Here is a 6000-nt window from a genome sequence, read left to right on the forward strand (position 1 = left end):
CCATGTCAGCTCTCAAGCTCTTTAAAGGCACAAAAACTCTCGCCCGCTTCACAGGTCCACCCAAAGCCTCACGTTCCATGTTACCATTTGGACTGGGGGCCTCTCATCCCCTCTCCCCCTCCTGTCAGTCATGACCATTGCCCCAGGCCTCGCGAGTAGGGCCAGGCCCTACCACTCACCGCCATCAGTCAGCTACCCGTCCCCCCTTCCCAGAAACCCCCCCAAACACTTCCTCTCAAAACCACTTCTTTTTGCATACTCCCCATCCCCCCACCATTCATACCTCACAGGCCCATTGAAACCTCCTAGACCCATCGAAGGCTTGGCCAGCTGCTCCCCTCCTCCCTGTTCACTAGCCAGCTTAAGTTAGCACGTGAGGTGGCCCTCGCCAGAATCTGCTCCCCCACATACCTAGTACAAAAACCAACAGCAAAATGTTCCCTCCCCCCACACTCAGCCCTTCTAAACAACCAAATATGTTAAACACCAAACAAAGGGGAAAAAAGCTCAACACATTATCCCAACGTCCCCAGACCATCCCCTAGCAACCATAACATAAGAAAACAAAGTCCAAACTCAGTTCAGTCCCATCCTTTAGCCCTCATGAATGCCTCAGCTTCCTCCGCCATCTGAAAGTAACAGTCCTTGGAGTTATGCACAACTCTCAACTTCGTTGGGTCGACCATCCCAAACTGCACATTAAATTTGTAAAGCGTTACCATCGCCCTGTTAAAGGACGCCCGCCATCTTGCCAACGTCTTGGTATATTCGAATATCACTGCCATACCACCTCATCTTCTGATTCTGCTTGGCCCATCTCAAGACCTCCTTCATTTGATAGCTGTGAAAATAGACTATCACAGTTCTTGGTGGATCATTCTCCTTTGACTTCGACCAGAGCGATCAATGAGCCCTATCCAGCTCAAAGAGAGAGGTGTTCTCCTTCTCCCCCAACAACTTGGCGAACATCTCCAAATGGTCACATCGGTCTCCAACCCTCCAGCCCCTCAGGCAGTCCCACGATCTGAAGATTCTGCCGCCGTGACCTGTTATCCAAGTCCTCCACTTTGACTCTCAGCTCTTTATTGTTCTCCTCCACCTTCTGTAGCTCCTCTGCCATGGAGGCGAGCTGGTTGCTGTGGCACTACAATACCCCCTCCACCCTTTCAACACCTCCCCTTACTCCCGCACCGGCATCAATCTCTTTCCAAGAGCCTCCTTAATCAGGGCCATTGTATCGCCCACCAACCGTTTGAGCGTACCCATCATCTCATTCCCATGCCGCTCAAACTCCACCGCTATCACCTCGGCCAGCCTGCCCACCATAATGGGCGCAACCCCACCCTGCGAGATTGCTTCCTCCATCATTCCTCCGACAGAACTCCGCACCAATCGCGAGCCCTCAGGCAGACCAACGCTTGTTCCTTTTCATTCCGCATTCTTCAGTTAGGTTTTTGACATCTTGTAATTACCACAACTTTGCTGAAGACCATTCATATAAGATTTCCCCCCCAAATCTGGGTGAAAACTGCCAACGAAAGCTCGAGCAGGAGCCACCCAACATACGACCTCCACCTACATGTTGCCACCGGAAGTCCTTTCTTTTTCCTCTTTCTTTTTCCTCTACTAAGCTACTCCTTAAAACCCACAGATTCGTCCAAGCTTTTAGCCATCTGTTCTCGTTTCTGCTTTTGTGGTTTGGAGTTCAGTTGCGCTTATAATGCCCAGGGAAGCATCAGAGGATGTTTTGTTATGTTAAAAATGCAATTTAAATACAAGTTGTTGCTGTCATTGTCTTGAAAATTATGAAAAGGTTTGACAAGACCAATGTGGAGAAGGTGTGCACATTTATGGGGCAATAAATATAAGACAGCCACTGAAAAAACAAATACAGAATAAAGAAGAAGCTTCCTTATTGAATTTGTGTACTGTCTATCATGGCTTCAGGCTGTCCAAAAGCACTTTATAGTTAATAAAGGATCATACAGTGGGGAACCAAAGAGAAAATGCTGGAAAATCTCAGCAGGTCTGGCAGCATCTGTAGGAAGAGAAAAGAGCTAACGTTTCGAGTCCAGAATTTGCTATCATTCAGTGGGGAACAATTGGAGGTCTAGGAGAAAGTCTAGGGTGGCAAGGAGAGGTGAGGTCCAGTCGCGAGGCGAGGCTGGGTCAGGGGAGGTGAAATTGAGGGAGAGTCATGGGGTCAAGCCGAGAGCTGGGGCGAAAGGATCGATTGTATAGTTACCCAGGAGTTAGAATTGTATTTTGCAATCTAACATTTCCTGGGTTATCATTGTAAGTGTCCTTCCTGTTCATTTTGTTTGTTCCCATTTATTTTATTTTTATTATTTTTTTCCGTGGACTCATTTTCGGGATATTTCTTTAAGTAGAAGACTCAAGGAAGCAGCCTGCTTCCCAGGACACTGTTCCCAGGTTTTGTATCTTGGAAAGTTGGAGCCAGACTCTTCAGCATCAAATGGATCTTAGGTACCTGTTTTGGAGGGAAACTGTTCGATTGGTTAACTGGCAACTGGTGGATTGGCCAGGGATATTGTTCTGCCTGACAACAGACAGTGATTGGCTCCTGTGAAATGCTTTGCGTGATCCTAGCAGAAGTCTTTAAACCTTGGAAGTGAAAGAGCTCTTTTCCCTGTTTGCTGAAATGAAAGAACTGCTCTATTGTTCTGAAAACAGTGAGTCCCAGCACATCCTTTGTTGTGAATCTGAAATGATGTGTAAACTGCAGAGAAGGTAGACAACCTTGCTAGGGAAAACCATCTCAAGTCTAGAAGGAAGAAGTATCAAAACAAAAGCCTGAACTTCAGAAAGACATTGACTGGAAGTCATCCCAGTGTATCAAATATCCTTATCCATTTTAAAATTAATATTTTATCTCCCTTTCCAACACCCTTTCTCCTCTGTGTTTGTCTGTCTGTGTGCCTGTGTAGAGAGCAGGGCGAGTTAGAAGGGGTGGTGTTTGGGGAAGGGGTAATAGATAGTTACATTTCCTGTCTGTTTAGTTACAATACTGTACATAATAAAAGGTTACTTGTATTTTAAAGTCACAAACCTAGGACGGGATTCTCCGAGCCCGCGCCGGGTCGGGGAATCGCTGGGGGCGCGGGAAATTTCCGCCACGCCGCTCCGATGCTGGTACCTGATCCTCCGGGGAAAGTCGGCACCAATTGCGCCCGCACGGTCACTGTGATGATTCTCCGCGGGCGACGGGCCAAACTCCTGCCGAGTTCCGCCGGCGTGGTTCCAACCTGGTACCACCCGGCGGGAGCTCGGACCCGCGGCTGACGTCCTAGTTGGGGGGGGGGGGGGGAAGGCGGGGGGATCTGACTCCAGGGGGGGTCCTCCACTGGGTCCAGGCCCGCGATCAGGGGCTTCCGATCGGCGGGCAGCCGCGATCTGGACGGGGCCTACCTCCTTCCGCGCAGCCCACTGTAAGATCCCCGACATGTTGCTCCGCGCCGGCACGGAGACGGCAACCACGCGCATGCGCCAGCTCGGAGACGGCCATCACGCACATGCGTGGACCCACGCCGGCCATGCAGAGCCACCTTTTGGCGTCGGAGCAGCGCGCAGCACTCTGCCACCGTGCTAGCCCCCTGAATTGCTGGGCCAGGAGGCCTGTTGACGCCGGAGTACATCACTCCGGTGTTTACACTGGCGTCAACACTTGGCCGGGATTTCGGAGAATCCCAGCCCTAGTGTCTGTAGTTTATCAACTTCAGGTATTTCAAATAAAATCTAATTTCGCCTATGTTACAACTCCGGGTCAAGTGAGGCTAGAATTGACCACACATTAGCCCAGGGTGTCCTGACACCGTCCAGGTATATCAGAACTCTCCACCTCAAAACTCAGGACTGAATACTTTGTCATGGGCCATGGGGAGCAGGGGAAGTTCAAACTTGAGGATTTTCGAGGAATCCTGGAGAATATTTTGCGAGTCATACATCAGAACTTCTAAAAAGCTGTCTGATTAAACTGGTCCATGGCAGACTTTGCATTTGTTGATATGCACCCTGAGTCACTCCATGCAGGCAGGATCCCCTCTCTTCCCCCTCCCACAAACCGAGTTTGGAAATGTTTTCAACTGTTTCCTAACTGCACACAAGAGTGATGGGGGGTAGGGGGGAGTGGGGGGAGCCCAGCTTGGACTGATCTTTGCCCATTTGGGGAAAGGTACCAGGATGCCGGTAAAGGACCAGTTAGTTAACCTGTCGGAAGTCTGGTTCCTGTCTGGGCAGTTCATTACTTACCGATTCACTCCGTTCCCGTTGGAATAGTTCAGTGAACTTGCTGGGAATTATTTCTATTCCAACTTCAGAAGAGCTCCGCACTGCCCTGCTTTGTATTCCTAGTTTCGTTTTCTCTCTGTCACGGTCGCTTTCCACAACTTTTGTTTTCGGCTCTGACAGAACACTTCCTTCCGAATCGTTCAGCCCCTCCCCCGAGAATCTGCTGGCCTGTCAATCTGCCAGCGGGCTTGAGCTGGGATGGCAAACGGTGTGGGTATTAAAACGTGGCTGACAACCATACTGACTGGAGGCATCAGCAAACTGGCGTGAACTGCAAGGGCACAAGAGAGGTGTTCATTCACACAAACAACCAAATACAACAGGATACACACTCACAAGGCCAAACAATACAGAACTCGAAGGGGTACAGTACACATACACAGGTTTGCATAATACTGTACAAAAATGAAAGACTGCACAATCAATGGACAAGAATGACAGAAAACATTCGACCCACAAGGTCAGGCAGCATGGCAAGGGAGAAAAGCAGTTAATTTTTCAGCTCCATGATCTTTCATTAATCCAGAAATGTCAACTCTGGCTCACAAATTAAGAACTCCAGGGTTTTGTATCCCAGAGGTACCTCAGAAGATGCGCTGGGCGACCTCCTGAAAGTCCCCATTGCAAACATTAAACTTCCCATGGACAATTACCCTGCACTGGGAACCATCTGATATTCCAATTTAAATCAGAGATTTCGGATGATTAAGATAGCAGAATAGTTACCTTAAAAAATAGGATTAAAATCACTTCTAACTCCTGAGTAATTATAGTATTGACTACCCTATCCCCACCACACCACACCCCCACCCCATACTAGACAACCTAATTACCCTCCTATCCTCCCAACTACCTTCCCACCCCCTCCTATCCCAAATCCCCCAACTAATGTTCCAGTTAGCCCCCACCCCGCTACACCCCCCCCCCCCACCGACTAGCCACCCACACACAGATCCACCTCCCAACCTGCTGACCATCCCCTACCTCATGACTAACTCCATCCCCAACTACAACCTATCCCCCTCTGACTAACCACCCTGAATAGCCTCATCTCTAACAATCTCCCGTCTACCCCACACTCCCCTGACTACCTTCCCGGCCACCCTCCCAATCTCCTGACTATACCTCCAATACCCCTGAGTACCCTCCCCCATTATCTCCTGCCTGACAGCTAGTGCTGTAAAAAGGGAGTGTGGCTTCCTTTTCTCTGATGTTGTTGCCCTGCACTGAAAGAGCTCAGGAACAGGTATGCTGCACATTTTGGAATGTATTGCAAGAATTGGGCAGCTCCTAACTAAGGAAAGCGAAAAGGTGAAGAGAGGCAATAAGGCAGTGATTGCCCCCCTCACAGGTTCTGGCCCTCTGTTCTTCTCTGCTGAGTAGTTCCATCATTTTCGGCTTTTATTTCAGATTTCCAGCACTTTGCCTTTGTGTCAAGTATTTACAATCTATATCAATGAAGGGACCAAGTGAATTGTAACCAAAATTATTGACGATGCAGAGATAGGTAGGAAATCAAGTTGTGAGGAGGATACAAAGAATCTGCACGATATATAGGTGTGCTAATTGAGTGGTCAGAAATTTTGCAGATGGAATAAATTGTGGGAAAATGTAAGTTTGTACACTTTGGTAGGAAGGATAGAAAAACAGAACATTATTTAAACGGAGGGAGAGATTACAAAATACAGACAT

The 6000-nt window shown here is 48.7% G+C and overlaps 1 protein-coding gene across 1 annotated transcript in view; it reads right to left on the reverse strand.

The window, feature by feature from the left end:
* Positions 1-4442, reverse strand: part of LOC119971445 (mixed lineage kinase domain-like protein) — a 93800-nt gene extending 89358 nt beyond the window's left edge. Inside the window, exon 1 of the mRNA XM_038806982.1 lies at positions 4270-4442. The gene's annotated coding sequence lies outside the window, so the exon portion shown is untranslated. The remainder of the gene's footprint in view (positions 1-4269) is intronic.
* Positions 4443-6000: the final 1558 nt, after the last annotated feature.

The sequence above is a fragment of the Scyliorhinus canicula genome, chromosome 9 (assembly GCF_902713615.1).
Source record: "Scyliorhinus canicula chromosome 9, sScyCan1.1, whole genome shotgun sequence".
NCBI lineage: Eukaryota > Metazoa > Chordata > Chondrichthyes > Carcharhiniformes > Scyliorhinidae > Scyliorhinus > Scyliorhinus canicula.